Genomic DNA, 19,095 nt, shown 5'->3' with positions numbered 1-19,095 from the left:
GGAAGTGGGCACGCCAATCAACGAACTGGCCGGGGTTAAGAATGGAACGGGCAAGCGGGGCCCAGTCTTGGGGGAGGCAAAAGTCCATGGCGAGATCCTGCAGTATTTGGGAAGCGTATGGGCTACCTAACCCGTCCTCCTTGACGGCCCTACGAAGCTGCTTAATAGTATCAGAGTCAATGGGATACCAGTCATACGGTTTCTGTGGTGTGGGGGTAAGGTTAAGAGGAAAGCAGCGAAAAGCACGAGAGAAAGGAGGACGCGCTTGCAGAGGGCTTGGCGCGGGAGTGGGGGTAGGGGGAGCGTTGCCCCAAGGGTTGCCTTGAGGTGTAGAAGGCAGCCAGGGGTTGTTAGTCGGCAGGGTGGGAGGAGCGGCGGCAGCTGCCGGTAGCGGCTCCGAGGGGGAGCTCGCCGGAGGGGGAGGCAGAAGTGGGAGGCCCCAAGCGTCGCAAGACGGCGGCGCGGTGGGAGTGGCTAAGGCATAAGATGGTGGACTAGCTCCGCCCTGTGAAAGGGCGGGGTAAAGCGCTTGCGGTTTCCGGCCCAGCTTAGGGCTGATGTCATCGCCGGAGCACTTCCTCCCCTCGATGGAAGAAGGAGGAGGAGGAGGAAGTTCGCCATCTTGGCGAGGCTCAGTGTTATTTTGTTTTTTGGGAGTCACTTCGAGCGCGTTGTTAATCTGCTCGACTAAGGACTCTGTGTCCGAATCGTGGTCTACATTAGTATCGCTGTCTGAATCTGTTGACTGGGTTGATAGGGCCTCCTTGGATTTAATGGGGCCTCGATCAGGGGGGAGGGAGCCTTGAAGGCAGGAGCGGACGGTTATTAAGGTGGGGAGCAAGCCGGGAGGGAAGCGCTTGCTCTCATGTCCCATGGCGTTGGTGACCCGATCAATAAGGCGATCATAAGTAACAGGGTCCCAAAGATGGCAAGTGGTGAGCCATGGGTTAAAGGGCAGCAGGAGGTCCCAGTATACTTGCAGCTGCCGGACAGACACCTTACAGCGATGTGTGTCTAGGAGACCAGCCAGAGCACGAACTTGGGGTGCTTGGCGTGCAGATAGACGATTACCCATAGCGGAGTGAGAAAAGAAAAAGGGGGGTTGATTATTGAGTAAAGAAAATGAGGTAAACCGTGGCCGTGAGGCCGAAGGAGACGGCGAGAATAGAAGGCAGGAGCCTCTAGTAGCGAGAGCAGTTTGGGGGGGGGGCGGTCGCAAAGAGGCACACCGCGCGAAACAAAGAAACAAAGACACAAAGGACCACAGCAAAGTAATGGAGGGGAAGAGGGAAAGCTACTGGAGGAAGAGTGTTAGGAGGAATGGGGGGACATAGGAAGAGAAGACGAAAGGTAGTCGGGGGCAAAAGCCAGGTTAATGCGGGAAAGGAAGAGCGGCCCGGGCGCGGAGCGGCGTGGGAGAGGCGGCTCCGGACGTGGAGCGGCGAGGGAGAGGCGGCTCCGCGGGGCGGCGAGGGAGAGGCGGCCCTTACTTTGCAGGCGAGGAGAAGGGGAGCTGGAGAGGCGTCCGGGCGAGCGGGTGGTTTTACTGGACCGCTGCGTGGAGAGGACTTTTAATTCCAGGGGGCCCCACGTTGGGCGCCAGTTGCGGTCGCAGTTGACTCGTCTGGGGGAGGGTGGCGGCCGGTTGCTAAATCCTAGGCTCCCAGGATTGCTCGGAGGGTACCGGCGGTGGGGGCTCTTTCCCGGAGGCGAAGGCGAGGCGGGGGACTTGGCCAGGTCCCCGGCGGGGTGGCGTGCAAAGTATGGAGGGCGGCGAGAAAGGAACAGGCGGGACACGGTTCTTTTAGGGTGAAGAAGCCAAGAGAGAGAGAGAGAGAGCTTTATTAGGGGAGAGTACAAGCTTATATCGGGCGTTTAGAGGGCGGGGTAGCTGTAGAGGTTAAAGGCTTGGATTGGTTCTGAGAGGGCGCGGAGGTTGATTGAAAAGGGGCGAGAGTTGCTCCGGTAACGGTGTCCGGCAACAATGTATGCGCACTGGTGGTGATGGGAGTTGCACTGGCAACGGGGAGTGTCCGGGCAAGATAAGGGGGTGGGGAAAAGGCGGTTCCCTCCGGCAAGCCTCCCCTAACAGTGGTATTTTGGGTGAGGAAATGGGGCCTGCCTCCGGCCTCACTTTCCCAGGCCCGGGGGGCTGCGGAGGGCGCTGTCGCCCGTGCCCACCACCCTCCCCAGGGGCTGATCAGGTCCCCCAGCCCAGGCCCGCCAAGTTGAAGCACGTAATCAGTGTCCCGCATCTTTCAATTTTTAATTATTCATTTTTCCATAGCTTCTAATTATTTGGCGATTTATTCTCGATTGGCTATTCAGACATTTAGTTGTATATTTCTTAATATTCTGAAATAGGGAAAATTCTAGTTTTCTTTTTATTTCTATCTTAAATGCATTTTGGTCATGGAATATATTCTGTGAGAATTAAATCTTCTGAAATTTTGGTTCTTAATAGGGTCAAGTTTTGTCAATGCTCTGTGTTTGTGAAAAAGGTGTGTATTCTGCAGTGGCTGTATGCATTGTCCTAAGTTTTCTAATTGTTCTGTCCGTATTAATTTTTTGTTGTTTTGAACAATTGGTTACCGAGAGTAAGATTTATCTATTTTTGTCAATTTTTCATTATATATTTGAGGCTACATTAAATAAAGGCATAAAAACACAGAAAAACAAAACAAAACAAAACAAAAAAACAGAATTTAACCTATCTGACAGGTTCGCCCAGCAGGGCCTGGAATCCAGACCGGTGGCCTTTCATGGCTCCCGGCTTGTCTTCCTTCCAGAGAGCTGGGAAGGGAGCAAGTGTGGCTGGAGTGAGAGAGGGCACAGCCGGAACCACATGGCAGCTTAGAGAAGCTTCTTTACTGTCTAACCAAAAAGTACCTGGAGATTTTAGTATTCCACCCAGGGAGTAAGAGAAAGAGAATCAGGAGAAAATAACCACCTACAAGTAGAAACTTTAAAAAAGGCACCACCTTGATTGTTTCCCTGTTGCCCTGCTGTATTCTGTAATGGTTGATATCCAACTTCTAGATGGTTCTTTCTGGCATGTCCTCAGTTTTCTCTGGAAGAAGGGTGCATGCCCCTTCAGGGCAGAGCCTTCGCTTAGCTCTGACGTGCCCGGTGACGTTCGTGGGCCTCCTCTCCTGCACAATCAGCTAAGTGCGGGCTGCACGCTGGCAATGGAAACCGGGCCTCGTTCCTTTCGGTGCATGCACCTCCTCTTCCAGCTCCCACGTCCTCCCCCAGCTCCTCCTCTCCTATCCTCCCTCACTTCGCACAGCGGCACTTTCCAGGGGTGCCCTGTCTTTCCCGCCACCTCCCCTGGAACCAGTTCCCGCGGCCAGGCCCCAGACACCGTCCTCAGGGAGGCTGAGGATGACAGTCACGGACGGCACCAAATCCTAAGGGCACCTTCCCGCGCGCCTCACCAGCAGCCTTCCTAAAAGCGGAGGCTCTGGGGCACCCCTGCAGGTGGTGGCTCTCCCCTTTCTCCCCAAGCTGGCCTCGGAGGCCGGTCTGGCAGGGTCTCTCCGCCACCCTGGGAAGGCAGGTCCTTCAGAAACTCCTTGTCCTCTGCTTTCTGCTGTCTTTGCTTGAGGCACTTTCTTTAGGGGGCCTGAGTCATGGTCACGCGTCCTGCCCTGCCCCACCCCCGCCCAGGGACTCGGGCCAAAGGCCACCTACTCTCGCTGAGGCCAAAACCCGTGTTTCCAAGGCCTCCCCGTCTCCTCTGCTCCGCACCCCGACATCCCCACCCTAGCACTGCGCAGAAACGGAGACTCCCCCCTTCCCTCCCAACCTGTCAGTCAATTCTCTAGTTGAACAGCAAACTTTCTGGCAGACAGGGTCTTGCAACTGGCACTAGGGCGGCCACAGGAGCTGGGCGAGTCCCTGGCTTGGGGGCGCGGGTGGGGTTTGCCAGGTGCTGCAGGACGGTGACGTAGCCGCACCCTTGGCCTCCCGCACTAGATGTCAGTGGCGACCCCACCCACCCGGGCTGTGACCCCCAACAGTGCCTCCAGACACTGCCACGTGTGCCCTGAAGGGCCGAATTGCGGTAAATATTTGGGACTGCAGGCCCTTCAGTCTCAGCTACTCGGCTCTGCCTTTAGCATGAAAAAAGCCAGCAGAGACCACGAGTGGGTGCGGCCAGGTGCCAACCTGGGGTTCCACCCCATCCCGGGCCCGCCTGCCTCCAGGCGCTCCCCGCTTCCAGCAGAAATCCCAGCCAGGCAGCCCCGGCGGGCACCCAGGCAGCAGGCCCCGGTTCTCACAAGTCGTGCCCACCCAGCTGCCTGCCTGCAGCCGGTTTCCTTTCTGGAATGCTTCTGTATCCCAGCTGAAAGGCCATTTGAAAACAAGGCAATGGCCTAGGCTTTGTTTCGATAAAAGATCTCCCACACTCACACACCCGATTTCTGATCGATCCATTCTTTACCCAAACCCAAGAAAGCTTGGTCCAATTCCCCCAAGGCAGCAAATAGCCCTTTTGAGATCTTCTCAACACTCCCAACCCGTTTCCAAAGGAAGGCAAAAACACTCTGCTGGGACAAAGCGAGCAGAGACAAAGGCCACCCAGCCTCACTGCCACCTCCCACCTGCTCTCCTTTCTCCACTGTGCACCGGGGGGAGGAAAAGCTGGTGACCAGCACGTGCTCGGAGCACAAAAAAAGACCCCGTCCTCCGGCCTCCCGGGCTCCACGGTCAGCCCCCCAGCGCGGCCAGGACTCGTGCCCAAAGGAGAGGATTAGCGGCCCGGAGCCGGCGGGCAGGGGCGGGACAGCTGCAGGGCTGCTCCTGCGGCCGCCGCCAGAGCCAGGGAGGGTGGGGACAGGACAGCGGCGACATTCCAAAGGGAAGCCGAGCCCTCTGGCGCGCCAGTCTGGCCTGAGACCCCAGCAGGGCCCGCGTCTGCTCGTTTATGATGGGAGGTGGGGGGACCTTCCCAAAGCCAGCAAGCCCGGCTCTCTCCCCTCTCACCCCCTCGCCATACCCCCACCCCACCACCCTGAGAAGACAAGAAGAGGCTGTCAAAACCTGGATCAAAGGGAGTTTCAATCAACATTTGCTTCCTCTGATGCTTCTAAACATGGAGACAGGACGTGAGCTGAGACTGCAATGACCAGCTCTACAGAGCCTGGAGCCCTCTGGGAAGCTGGTGGAAATGCAGCTTCCTGGGCCCCACCTTGGCAATTTTCATTCCAATAGGAGGAGATGTGTGTCAGGGTCCCAACCAGAAAGAGACGGCCACACTCAGACTGTGGGGAGGGGGTGAGGGAGGGGAGGATGAGGTGACCGGAACCCGGGCCAGGCAGGGGCCTGCAGTTTGGGGAACCTGAGACCAGCCCGGGCGACCCTGTGAGGAGGGGCTCCCCAGCCCTCCCTCCCTCATCTCCTGCAGACTCTCCACTGGCCAGGCCACAGCAGGAGCGGGGAGCACTGTCTGACAGGGGACATCAGCTCATCCTCGGGGGCACACACTAACCACGGCAGGTGACAAGGGGCCGAGGGGCAGCGAGGGCATCAGCAGATGGGGTGCAGGCAGACGCCCTGCTGGAACCTGCCTCCTGTGTGATTCGGATGCAGGGGACCACGGGACCACCCCTCAAGAAACACCTGGTCCAGGCTTCAAGGTAGAAGAGTATTTTAGGTCCAGAATTTATTTTGGGGGGAAGTGGGAGTGGTGGTGTCACTTTTCGGCAGTAACAGTTTTAAAGATGCATCACTTGCTTTACTAAAGTTAAAACTAAATCTTAGTATTGGGGAGCATCAAAATCATTCGCTTGATATTTTCAACCAAGGCTGGGGACTTGAAGGCAGCAGCTGGTAATGGTTACCATTTTTACGATGGGTCAGGGGCTGAGCTGCCTCAGACACTTCATAAAATAATCTCAAGGAGCCCTCAGGTGACCCCAGGTACCTACTTTACAGACAAGACTTCTGCAAAGTAACAGGTTGTGGGGTGTCGCCAGGAAGTGGTAAAGGGTGATACGAATCTCTGTCTGTGCATTCAAAAAGTCAGTCTTTCCCCAAGGCCACACGATTACACTAAGGTAACCAGAGACTCCATTATCTCACTTATTTTATAAAATTCCGGTTTGGATTCTCTTTATACCAGCTACACAATTAATCTTCAAAAATATCAAACAATTTCATGGTTGAGGAGAGTCCAGTGTGTACTCTCAACACAGAACCCATATCCTGAGTTAATATTTAAAGCAATTTCCATCACTTCCACACACGGCTATTTTTGGAAGGAATTACCTGATGTGAGTCATATTTTATCCCCCCCTCCCACTGGACTGCCCCCACCCAAAAGGAAAGCAGCACGAAACCCCCTGAAGGCTTCAACGGCATGACCTACCTTTATGCCAATGGACTTGACTTCAGCACTTTAAAAGGTACGAACAAAACACAAAACACACCTGAAATTATGATTGTGACTCAAAACCCCACCCGACACCAAGTGCCAAGCAAAACGTTCTTGCAACCAGCTCCCGGTGGGATGATGCGGAGGACAGGATTCGGAGACCAGAACCGGGCAGGGTGGTGACGCCTGCCGGGGGCACCACACTGGGAACTTCCCGACTCGGCTGTGGCTCCAGTCTCGATTACTGTCGGACACTAATAACTAGGGCATCAACTGCATTTTTTAAATCTGAGAAATTTTAAGTGATAGGCATTTTAGGATCAGAAATAGTAGCAACTGTTGTACCTAAAAAAATTTCAATTTACTCTATATAGGACAGGAATGACAGTAGAATAATTTTATATATAAGGCTGTAAAAAAATTTTCATTTGAAATATCACCCTAGAGCTTTGTTGGAATGCTTTGCCACAGCAGCATGGAGATTTCCTCATAAGCTGGTAGGAGGCAAACAGAAGAGACAAAAAATGGAGAAGCAGAAGCAGAAGATTGTCCCCAGTGGCATCCAGGAAGCGTTTGGGGGTCAGAGTAGGGGATTCCCACCTGAGCCAGCCACCCAGAACAGGGATGAGTGCCAGGGCCATCCAAAAACCAAACTCAAGCTGGAACAGACGGAGGCCCCCGAAATCAAACCGAGGGAAGGACAGGGTGGGCCAGGCCTGGGGGCTGCCTGGACCCCTCCCTGCTTCGTCTCTCTGGACCCCTCCCTGCTTCGTTTCTCCTGGCCAGCACTGTCCATTCCCGCTTCACTGCCCTAGACCCACATCCACACCGCATGGGAACACGACTGTGAAAGCTCTCTGCTCACGTCACTGCAGTCTCTCATTCCCATTTCACAGATGAGGAAGCTGAGGCACCCAAGAGTTCTGTGAGCCGAGCCAACCAGCTGTTAGTAGCCAAGCAAAGATGCAGACCCCCAGGGAGTCTAGCTCCTGAGCCCAGGGTCTCCATCAGAGCCGCACAGGGGAAGTGGGAGGAAAAGGTTCCCCTAGAAAAAGGGGGCCTGTCTCAACAGAGACCAGCCAACAGCAGCTCCTCCTGCGAAGAACCCTGCTTCAGCCTCCCTGTGACCACCCACCCAGCCCGTCTGTCTGTCCTGGGGGGACGCACTGTTGGCATCCACAAAGAATCCGCTTTTCTCGCTGGAAATGAATACGGTGGCATCTGGCCCCCGGGCCAGGTGTGGCAGGATGACAGGTCACCCCAGAATCCAGCCTCCCAGGGCCGTACCTGGACAGAGGTGTTGTTCACGGAGTCATGCCGCCCGGATGCTGGGGCTGCCTTCTGGGCCAGCAGCACCGTCTGCCAACGGGAGCCGAAGCGCTGAACGAGACCCACTCCTGTGGGGTCCCCTGAGGAATTTCCACAGAAACTTGGCAGCCCAAGGTGGGCACAATGTACCTCCTACAGACTCACACGCAGATTTGCCTCCTGACAACTATCTATTCCCAGATGGCCGTCCAGTTCTAAAATTACATCAAGTCCTTCTGAAATCAAAGGATCAAAGACAGACAGATCTAGCTCCCGCATTCCTGTTCAACCAGGCTCCACTTGGCTTCTGGTCCTGTCAGGCAACTTGCTCCTTCCCCGGAGATTTCTAGAAACATGCCCAGCCTCTGTCACTTGATCTAGTTCACTTGCTCAGGGGACCAGTTTGGCCCGATCCCACCCCGCTCCCCAACCCCGAGCCTAAGGCCTTGGTTTAATCATTGTTCAGCTTTCCTGATCTGCAAAATGAGGCTGCTAATTCATACTTGGCTCAACCTAGCTCTCCTTGAGAAGCTCAGGACAGATAACAAATCTAAGAGACCTTTGCAAACTGTAAACCTCTGGGCCAACAGTTAAAAATAAAACCAACCTACAGCTCTTTAAACACTGTGGGGACATTTCTCTCCCTGAAGCTTCCTCCTCTCCGTGTCTGACGATGGCCCCAAATCGCCTGCACCATTTAAAAGTAGCCCCCCTTTAGAACCAATTCCCGGATTCCCTTTAAAATGCCACATCAAGAACCAAACACAGCGTGGCCTGGACAGTTCAAGAGGGTCACCACTTCCAGTTTCTACCCTGACCCCGAGATTTCTACAGAGACTTTGATTGCCAGGTGCTGTTCAGGTAAGCCCAAGCTCAATGAAAACCCAAAGAGAGTTTTCAGAAGCCAGATCTTCCTCATCCCGTAAATGAGCAAATAGCATCTGAACATAAAGGAAAAGCAAACAAAATAAAAAAAAATGAATAAACCCGAGAAGAGATTCGCACTGGTTTCTGTCCATCTCGGTTTCAGCCGAGCACTCCCGGCGGGTCGAGCCGTTCCAGGACCCCGGGGACGGGATTCCCGGCTCATCGATGTCCAAGTCGCAGACCCTCCTCCAGGTCAGGAGTGCTCAGCTTTTAGGGCACCAATCCTTTGAGGAATCTGATAAAGGTCACCGATTCTCTCCTTAGAAAACCACCGACCAGAGAAAGTTCTGCCTGTCATTCAGGGTTTCACAGCTCCTCTTTAGACCGTAGGAGTCCAGAGCCCCAGGTTTAAACACACCTGCCCTGTTGCTGACAAAAAATATGTTCAACCGGCCAAGGCCCAGACACCATCAGCGGACACCCCCAGGCGGGCCTGGACCATCTATCAACTATTCCTATAATTAATTTACATAACTAAACGAAAGCAGAGGTGAAGCTATACATTCTAGCTCGTTTACAGAAACTGAGCCATATGTAAACATGATTTCCCGGGAATGATGAATGAGGAAGGAGAACGGAGTGTTTACTGAGAGCAAAGTCCAGGGCTGTCCGGGGGAGGCGGGGAGGGGGTCAGAGCACGGTGCTCCCTGCTAAAGAGCACGGCAGAGGGGCACGGACTCAACTGAGCAGCGGGGCAGATGGAACCGGGCGCTGCCCGCTGAGGAGCTGACCCTGAGCCTCCTGCTGAGTGGCCTGGGCCCAAGCCTCCCGGCCTTTGAAGCTCCTGCTTCCTCCTCTGCAAAAGGCAAAGCTGGGCTCAGGGGCCTTGATCTCCCTTCCAGCTCGTTGAACAGGGGCTGAGCGATCCTGAGCAAAGACAGATGACACCAAGACCTGCCTCCCAGGGAGGAGGAGGTGAGCCTTCCGGGCTTGGCGTCCTACAAGCAGTTCAGACACAAACCCGCCAGGGCAAGTCGCCAAGACCCAGGGGTGCCCCTGGCTGCTCGTCCTTCCAAGGGGGGACAGCGGTTTACCTCTGGGAAAGAGGGGCCCCAAGCCCTCCACTCAGCCCAGAGAATCATGTCAATCCCTCTTCTGTCCCTTTGGAACTCAAAGGGCAGCCTGATGTCAGGAGGGCAGCGTGACTGAGGAAAGAGCATGGACTGAGACGTCAGGGGCTGGGGGCACAACTGAGGTGTGAGCCCCTCGAGAAACAATGAGAAAAGGGAGGCCCGGCTAGGCCAAATGTCTTGCCCCAAGTGATGGGGTTGCAGCAAATTCTCTCTTCTCGCAGGAAAGAAGGGAGGAAGGAGAGAAGCTCACACAGAACAGTGTTGCTGGGCACCAGGTGAGGGTGAAGATGTGCTCACCGCCTCACTTTCCTGCGGCCATCAGCAGCTGCCATGGCCTGGCCCAGGCACCCCCTGCTCCCCAGCTCAGGTGCCCACGTGGCTCTGCCCCCCACTATCTCCGCATCAGCACTGGGCACCTGTGCAGGTGAACCCATCCTCAGGCCTCCTGCTGACCTGGCACTGAGGACTGGGTCAAACAGCTGCTTCTCGGAGAACCTGGGACTGGGGAACTCACGAGCTCTGTGGGCCACGAGCGCGCTGGGTGAGTGGCAGAGGCAGGTGACGGGGAGAGAAACTGGGGCTGTGTCCCAGGTAGAGGTAGAGGAGCTGGGGACAGGTGGATTGAAAAGCAACTTCATTTCTCCATTCCTGGCTCCCAGGTCCTCTGAGACCTGCCGGCCGGGTCTCCCTGGATCTTTTCAATGCCACCCCCCAGCCTCTTTACTACCTGTGCAAGTTTGAGCACACGTATGATTCCTTTTTGTTCTTTGAGAACCTTCTGAGACACCTGGCCCCATTTCTACAGAAGAGAAAACTGAGATCCGAGGAAATCAATTTATCCAAAACACTGAAATCTGTTTTTAGAAAAGGTGAGCAAAGCTATAAGTTCTCTGCATAGACATGTTTTCAGCCCAAGAATGAAATACACTCACTGCATTCTTCCTAGATTGCCGTCCATCCAGCTAACTTTAAATAATGGGCAAAGGCGGGAAACTCAAGCCACAGAGATAGATAAGCGAGAGGTTTTCTAATTAGACTGGCAAGTTCTTCCAAGTCTAAAAAAAGCAGGTTTCAGCAGTGATATGAAGGCTCTTGAAATAAAAAAAAAAGTGGAATCTTCCTTTGACTCACATCTTTTATCTCCTGAGGCTTCAAGCAAGTTCAAAATTCCTCCTCTATCCTCATGACAACTTCAGGAAGGGTGAAAGGCAGGCTGGTTAGGGGACCCCAGGCTTTCAGGAAGGCAGTGCCATTTTTAGTCTTACAAGGAGCTGGAATGTGACTCAGGTTTCTGATCTGTCACGACCCCTCAGGCTTCACTTGGGTGGCCGTGACCTCACCCACCCACGATAAGCTGCAGGTCTTTATCCAACACAGCAACGACGACTTCACTGGCATTTCAACGTGGCGGTTTTGCGAGGCGCCCAGCACTGTCTCGTGGTCGGGCACTGAACGGATGTGGGGTTCACCTCTCTTGCCAAGGATCATCTGCGACTTCACCCCGAGCCCAGGCCTCACCCCAGGCCTCAGTACTGCTCAGGGTCGCCTGCAAGAGGCCCTCCAAGCAGGTCCCGGAGTTAGCATCGATGGTTTGGTCCCCCAAACACCGTAAAGCCAGGATCTCCCCTATTTACAGAGATGAGACGGTGGCGGGGAGAGAGGAAGGCAGGGTGCCCACTGGGGGATAGGTATTCTTTTGGGGTGAAAAAACAGTTTTGAAACCAGAGAGAAGGGGTATTTGCACAGCACTGTGAAGGCACCAGGTATTAGTGACTCGGGTACTTTAAAATGGTGAACTGTATTTTATGTGCGTTTCACCTCAATTAAAAAAATAATAAAAAAACACACAATCAGAAAAGTTTGGAAACTCCTGCTTTGAAAAAGTGAGCCCTGGAGAACAAGAATTTGTCAGTCTCTGGCATGGTCCAGGTGGAAGGTGGTGCCCAGGCTGGATGCTCTGGGGCATTTTAGGCTGCATGGCAGGTATGCCCAGCAAAGAGCATAAGAACCCAGCAGCCAGAGCTTGGAGGGTGTGCTGGTTTAGATGTATCATGTCCTCCAGAATATAATGTTCTTTAATGCAGTCTTGTGGAGGCAGATGTGTTAGTGTTGACTAGGTTGGAACCTTTGGATTGGGTTGTTTCCATGGAGATGTGACCTCACCCAACGGTAGGTGGTAACTCTGATTGGATTATTTCCATGGAGGTATGGCCCCGCCCATTCAGAGTGGGATTTATTAAATCACCGGAGCCCTACAAGAGCTCAGACAGACGGAGCTCAGTGCTGCAGCCAAGAGAGACATTTTGGATACGGTCTTTAAAAGCAGATTTTTGCTGATACTTTGCTTCGGAGAAGCTAAAAGATGTGGAAAAAACACCCCAAGAGCAACATTTTGAAGAACGCACAGGAGCTGAGAGAGGAGCTGGAACACAACTCAGGATCAGCAGATGCCAGCCACGTGCCTTCCCAGCTGACAGAGGTTTTCCAGATGCCACTGGCCTTCCTTCGGTGAAGGTATACTTGTTTTGATGTCTTAATCTGGACATTTTCATGGCCTTCAGACTGTAAATTTATAACTAAATAAACCCCCTTTACAAAAGCCAGTCCATTTCCAGTATTTTGCATAACGGCAGCATTAGCAAACCACAACAGAAGGACAATCTTTAAAAGCGTCCAACCCATTTCTCGGTTGTATCCCTGATTTTCAAGTCAATGTACCATTCTAAGGAAAATAAAAAAGTAAACCAAATGCCTCGTCGGGGCCGGAAGAGCCAGGGAGAAGGAAGCTCTCCTGCAGTGACCAGCCCGGCGGCCACTGGCCCCAGGGGACTTCTGAGCTCTTGACATGTGGCGAGTGGGGAATGAGATGTGCGGAAAGTGTAGGTAAAATACACACTGGACTTTGAAGGCTTAGTGTGATAAAAGAATCGAAACTATCTCACTAATTACCTTCACACTGATTGCACACTGAAATGCTGCTATGATGTATTGGACTATATAAAATAAAATATGTTCTTAACATTCGTTTCACTCATTTCTCTTCACCTTATTTATCGTGGCTGCTAGAAGATACAGCTTCCAGTTACATTCGTGGCTCACACTGGCGGCTCACCATCTATTTCCAGCAAAGCCACACCTGCCCACATAGCTCGCGGGCCCTCCCAGGTGCCGGGTAAGGGGAGGGGTGCTGGGTGGGGGTGGCTTGGGTGGCCCACAAACTCAGGCTCCATCCTGGGCTTTGCTACTTATGAATAACCCCCTGAACTTGAACTTGAATGAGGGCCTCAACCCCAGAGTCTCATGTTTCCTATCTGTAGAATGGGCAGTGGCTTCGGAGCGTGCCCAGGGCTTGGAGAGAACACAACAGTGGACTGTGCATTGCGGCTGCTGTGAGACTGGCCTGAGCGGCCTGTGGGAAGGACCCGCGAGGTCACACCTCCCACAGCCTCTGTCTCTGGCCCCTGAGCTCGTGTCCCATCCTGAAGGAGCAGTGGGCCACTGTCATCTTTTGTCAGGGACTTCGGCCACTCATGCTACTCTCACAGCACGAGCTGGAGGTGATACCATTTCCACTCCGTCACTCCGCACATCCACTGGAACAGCAACACTTACAGGGGTTGTAATAAACTATTTCCGACATGGTGATCACAGCAGGACTGTGCCTGCTGTTCACCCCAAGTAGGTGGAATCGTGCACAAAACACGAGATAAGGCACCAGCCCAACTCTGGGCATAGGTTGGAAACACTGGGGAGCTTCACTTCACAATGAGCTGGAGGTGGATCAGACCTTGAATGTTAGGAAGCACAAGAAAAACACTGGGTCCCTGTTTTCAGAAAAAAACAAAAGCAGAAACACAAAAACTGGGCCCAAGTGTCAAGATCCCTTTTTTGACACAGCCCAGTTGGAGCAGCTGGGGCACGGTCTTTGAATGCTTGTGGTGACACACATCTGCCCCCCTGAACTTCACCCAGACAGTGCCCCTACCTTGCCAGGCTCCCCGAGAGCCCTGCTGCCCGAGATGAGGCGGAACAGGCCCCATGACAGCTGGCAAGACCTGCCCAGCCCCTGCCTCCTCTCCCCAGACGTCCTGCTGGCTGGTTACCCTGACAGTGCCAGAGAAAGCAAACCTCATAAATGCCACCCCAGGGTGCCACTGGGGTGAGACAGAGGTCCCAGGCAGGGCCCCCATTAACCTCTTCTGGCCTCACTCAGGACAAGCAAGGTCTCCTCTGGCCAAGCTACACCCCAAATCCAAAGCCCAAGGAGATGAGAGCATGTAGGGGGCAGGCAGGGAGGGGATTACATAGCCAGGAGTATCCGTCACATTTCTCGGGAGAACTTGCAGTTTCACTGCAGAAACCCCCAGCATTCCGGCCAGTGCCAGGCCCAAAGAATTCCAGGAATGTGGATGCCTGTCAGTAGGTCTCACCGCAACCCAAACAGACCACAGCCGCCAGGGCAAGGGGCTGCTCTTCCAAGACCAGAGCCTGCTGGCGGCTGCTTCCCGGATTTGAAGTCTCTGCGCTCTCAGTGGGGTGGGGCTCCTGCTTCCCCCCTCCAAGGCCCCGAGTCCTAACCTGCAGACATCCCCAACATTCTTTCAGGGGTTGTCTCCTCCACATGTTTTTATGAATCATGCACTTAAGCACCCTAATGCACACACAGACACCGGATAACAGTCATGTGATGTAAGGCGTCGGGAGAGAGAAAGACCAACACCAAATCTGACCAGCTTCCCTCAGTGAAACAGAGGGTACAAATGATTGAATGAAGAAAGAAAAGCTGGGAATAATTAAAGGAGCTCCCCACTTTATTTGGAAAGGCTTCTTAAATTCCAATGTGACTCTAAAAGGAAGCAGATTGAGCCACCATTTCTCCCTCCCTTCCTTTAACCCGTGTTGCCAAATGATCCATTTAGTTAGATCCAGTACCGTCTACCGGGCGGGAAGAGAGGATTGACTGCTTGCTGCTGTTGTTTTAAGCAAATGAAAGTGGCACTACCTAATCATCTCGATGATCTGGCCCAAGGGTGGGTCTTTCCTTCTACTGACAGCGAATAAAGACCAAGAACAGCCAAGGAAATAGTCAAAATCATTGTACCAAGGCATAGTTTAGTCTTTCTTTGCTGCTGGGAGTGACCGAATCCCTTCAGTTCTTTTCCCAAGAACCCCACTTTTTTCCCACCACCGCAGTTCAAGGACACCTCTCTCTCCGAGTCCTCCGCGGAGACCGGGGCCCACGTGGCCTAATGGGCTCTCTCAACGCCATCTCGCCACCGGCTGCTACTGTTTGGGAAACTCATAACCTCTCACGTTCTAAGAATAACTTCTTTGTGTGGACGTGAAAGGCCAGCCAACGTGCAACGGCTGGCAGAGGAGCCAACAGGCTGCCAGGCAGGTTTCTGGGTCGAACAAGAACATTTCATGGGTGGGAAAAGAAAGGGGATTCACCAAAAGAAAACAGGAACAAGGAATTTTTCTGGGAACACACAGGTGCCAGGCTTCTGAGCCACCCGCGGGTCACCTCCAACCTTTCCGCTTCTGGGAACAACACTGCAGTCGGAAGAGGCTTTGAAGAAAGGGCTGGGAGGGAGAAACCAGGCAGGGTCTTTTAGGGCCGGGGCACTGGAAGCTTTGGGGAGGGGTCCCCGCCTCCCGCGGCTGCCCCCCACATGCGTGGGACCTGTCTCCCGAGACACGGCTGCGATCTCGGTCAGGACACGGCCACCTCCCAGCCAGGGGAACTCACTCAAACCCCCTTTCAGCACCGCTTACCTGGTAGAGGCCACCAGCTCCCAGGTGTCAGAGGAAAAGCCCCAGGCCCCAGCCTCCCATCCAGGAAAGGGAGGAGATGCTGCAAGATAAAAAGGGAAACACGACTGAGATCCACAGAGCCTTGTTGGGCTGCAAAGCTCATTTTTTTCCTGCTTTCCCTCAGAGACCTTTCCAAGTTCTAGAGAGTAGATGGCGAAATGAACTGCATTTAAATGGAAAGGTAAGGAGGGTGGTGGATGCTGCGGTGTGGGGCCACATCCCCTTTTAGTGCCACTGCTGGGAGTGTGGCCAGCAGCCGGACCTTGACCGCCGGCCCTTCCAGCAAACTGCCTGGCCCAAGGTCACGCCCCGTCCCCTGGGACGGCCTGTAGCCAAGGGCTGGTCCGGCCAGACAGGTAAAAAGGCCTCTCCTCCAGCTCAGGACCCCTCCGACAGGCCGTCCCGGCGCCAGAGCTCCCGAGCGCTTCGTTAGACTGCACTCAGCCCAGCCCCTCCCTGCCTTCCACAAGCCTCCATCCCAGGCGTACCCGCTGCTGAACCCCTGCCCGCTGCTGAACCCCTGCCCGCTGCTGAACCCCTGCCCGCTGGTGAACCCCCTGCCCGCTGGTGAACCCCTGCCTGCTGCTGAACCCCCTGCCCGCTGGTGAACCCCCTGCCCGCTGTTGAACCCCTGCCCGCTGCTGAACCCCTGCCCGCTGGTGAACCCCCTGCCCGCTGGTGAACCCCTGCCCGCTGCTGAACCCCTGCCCGCTGGTGAACCCCTGCCCGCTGGTGAACCCCCTGCCCGCTGCTGAACCCCTGCCTGCTGCTGAACCCCTGCCCGCTGAGCTGTACCACCGTCGGCTTCCCGGCAAGCCCTGCCTGCCACAGCAGCTCTTTCGCTGTTTTTTTTTTTTAAAGCTGTCTTCCCTCACCTGCCCTCATGACTGATGCAAAGACTGCAGCGTTGGTTCGACAGCATAAATCTTATCAGCTGAACCGTGAAGAAATCTACTTCCATTGCAGACCCATGTCTAGCAGTGGAGTTTCTCCTCACACAGCAGGTTGGTTAGGAGGGGGTTCTAGTAACGTGTCACTACCAGAGTCACTACAGAGCTGACATGTGTGAAAGAGTCACTTAAATGACGACAATGGGGGGGGGCAGGATTTAGGGTTGGCCTCATGTCGAAGCCCCACTTAGCCACAGGGCTGCTCGGGGACTTTTCAGGAATCCTGGACCACATAAGGTTAGGAAAGAAAGAAATTTCTTTCTGGAGGCCTTCCCTAAATCAAAGCCACTCTTCCCTGAACCTGATCTCCTCCCCATAACTCCATGTCCCGATTTCACTCTCAACGGGGACTCTTTATTAAGATGCTGATTAATAAAATGAAATAATTCCTCCCATCTTTGACACGCCCCCCCCAATGAGGGGAAGCCGTTCCACAGCCCAACACCAGACCCCTGAGCCACCCACCCTGCAATGAGCCAAGCTCTGAAAGCACGGAGCCCCACTTCACTGTCAGCCTCGACATCGGGGCTCAGTGCCATTCCCAAGTCACGGATGGGAAGGACCCGGCACAGCTGTGCCCAGCAGCACAGCCACTGCCGGCCACCCGGCCACCACAAAGTCACCTGAGCTCAGAGCACCAGGAAGGTGGGGGCTGGGTTTGCACCCGCTGCCTCTGGCTCCCAGCGGGAGCTGCTCGGCAGGTGCTGAGTGGACAAGTCTAGAATCTTCCTCATCTTTCGATTCCTTTCTCAGGACCAGAAGCCTCAAAGCCCAAGCCTTTGAGGAATGAAGGTCCCCTAAGCCTTACTTTCCCTGGGTAGGCGTATGTCTGTGTGTCTGTGTGTCCTGAGGATTCAGGGCACTCTCAGGTCAGAAGCTGCAGGGAGACGAAAGCCATTTGCAGGCCTCACCCACCTGCTGACCCTGGGTCAGGAAAGGAGGGCCCGGGCTGGGAGAGAAGGGGCTGCCTTCAAGTCCTGAACAGTTATCACCACGGGGGTGAGAGCTGCCGCCTTCTCTCCAGGCTGTGCTGTGTCTGACTCGGCTGCTTTGCTCTCTAGGCCTGTCCAGTCCTTCCATGTTCCCCACCACCCTCCGTCCCCTCCTTCCCATCCACTTAAGCAAACATTGTCAAGTCCTCAAGGCCCAGCAGAAAACAAAATTAGAAATCACCTAGAGACAAACTGAATTCTATCTACATTAATTTACAGCTTAAACATTAGGCCAATTAAAATTCTAAAGGAACTTCTTTAAAGTGACAAGAAGATTCTAAAATTTCTCTGGAATAAACAGGTAAGAATAGACCAGCGGCTGCTGGAGGGGTGGTGGCAGCGGTAAAAGGAGAACGTGGGAAACTGTCTTCCGATCGAGACATTACAATACATTCTACACGGCCACAGTAACTCTTCTGGAAAGCACAAAAGTCAATGGGAGGGAACGGAGAGTCCGCAGCAGCCTCTCATCCATGGAAATACTGAACGTGAAATTAAAGACCACCCAAGAAGTCAAGAATTAGGCAGCTGGCTAGTGTTCTGGATATTTTCTCCCCTTGGGCTTTAACTCATTCCAAACAGTAAAATAAAGTCCAAATGCACACAAATGGGATGGCGGAGCGAGGTGGGAATCCCCCCCAAAAGGGACAGAAAATCTAACCTACAGTTTATCTCTAGGAAACATATGAAATCACAAAAGAAATAAAAAGGAAAAGTGCCATTAAAAGCAATGAGTGCAAGGAAAAAGGCAACAAAAAAGTGAGAAAGCATATTCACCAACACAACAAAAGATTTAGATCCCAAAGAAGACACAGCAATGTGAGTGGGGAGAGAATGTTCAAGTCAAAGAAAACAAGATGCCACCGTCTGCCCACTGCATTGTGTTAAATGCCTCTATCCCTGGGCTCAGAGGTCAAGAAAAGACTCAAAACTGCTGGTGGAAACGCAACTCCCCCAGCCTTTCTGGAAATGAATCTGGAGATGAATGCTGCTGCATCAAGAACGTCACAAGATTTTCACATTTAAGAATCCACTTGAAGCAAACAAAGGAGATACACTGCCGTGAGAAAACGAGGACAAATGTAAATGCTGAATTAAATTAAATCCCATCACATCGCATCTCTCAGAGCTTTCTCCCAGAGAGCGGGAGAATTGTCGCTGGGATGGCCTTAAATTTGCTATTAAGTCAAGCAATCGATCGATCGATCACCAACTTCTGAATATCAGTAGTTGAAGAGCCAGTGTACTCCTCAAATATTTATGTCAAGGTAGAACAGTTGAGAACTTCATCCTGTTACAAGCAAAGAAAGGCAGGCACTTGGAAAAGATTGAAGGAAGTGAAAGTATGAACAGAGGTGGCCTCTGAATAATGGGTTTATAGACAATTTTTTGGTTTCTTCAGACTCTGATTTTTCCGATTTGTTCCATAGGGAACATGAGCTTCTTTTACATTTTTCCCTTCTGATTTTTAAAAGTGACTCCTCAAAAGTCATTATACCAACCTCTCTAAGAACCCAGTGCCTCCTTCTTTCCTTTCTTCCCAAGCTCCCCAACCCAAAAGCTCGGCTGCTGCAACCTGAGCCTCAAACCTCAGTTCTGACCAGATGCTGGCACCGCTGGACCCTCAGCCTGTCCTGGCCACGCCGGCCTCG

General features: G+C 53.4%; 1 protein-coding gene across 1 annotated transcript in view; it reads right to left on the bottom strand.

Annotated features, from left to right (window-relative positions):
- SH3BP4 (SH3 domain binding protein 4) overlaps positions 1–19,095 on the bottom strand; it is a 114,301-nt gene that overhangs the window by 58,213 nt on the left and 36,993 nt on the right. The window contains exon 2 of the mRNA XM_037849636.1: positions 15,463–15,541. The gene's annotated coding sequence lies outside the window, so the exon portion shown is untranslated. The remainder of the gene's footprint in view (positions 1–15,462; positions 15,542–19,095) is intronic.

The sequence above is a fragment of the Choloepus didactylus genome, chromosome 9 (assembly GCF_015220235.1).
Source record: "Choloepus didactylus isolate mChoDid1 chromosome 9, mChoDid1.pri, whole genome shotgun sequence".
Lineage (NCBI taxonomy): Eukaryota > Metazoa > Chordata > Mammalia > Pilosa > Megalonychidae > Choloepus > Choloepus didactylus.
The sequence above is the reverse complement of the archived record's forward strand: the minus strand, read 5'-3'. Positions and strand labels throughout refer to the sequence as shown.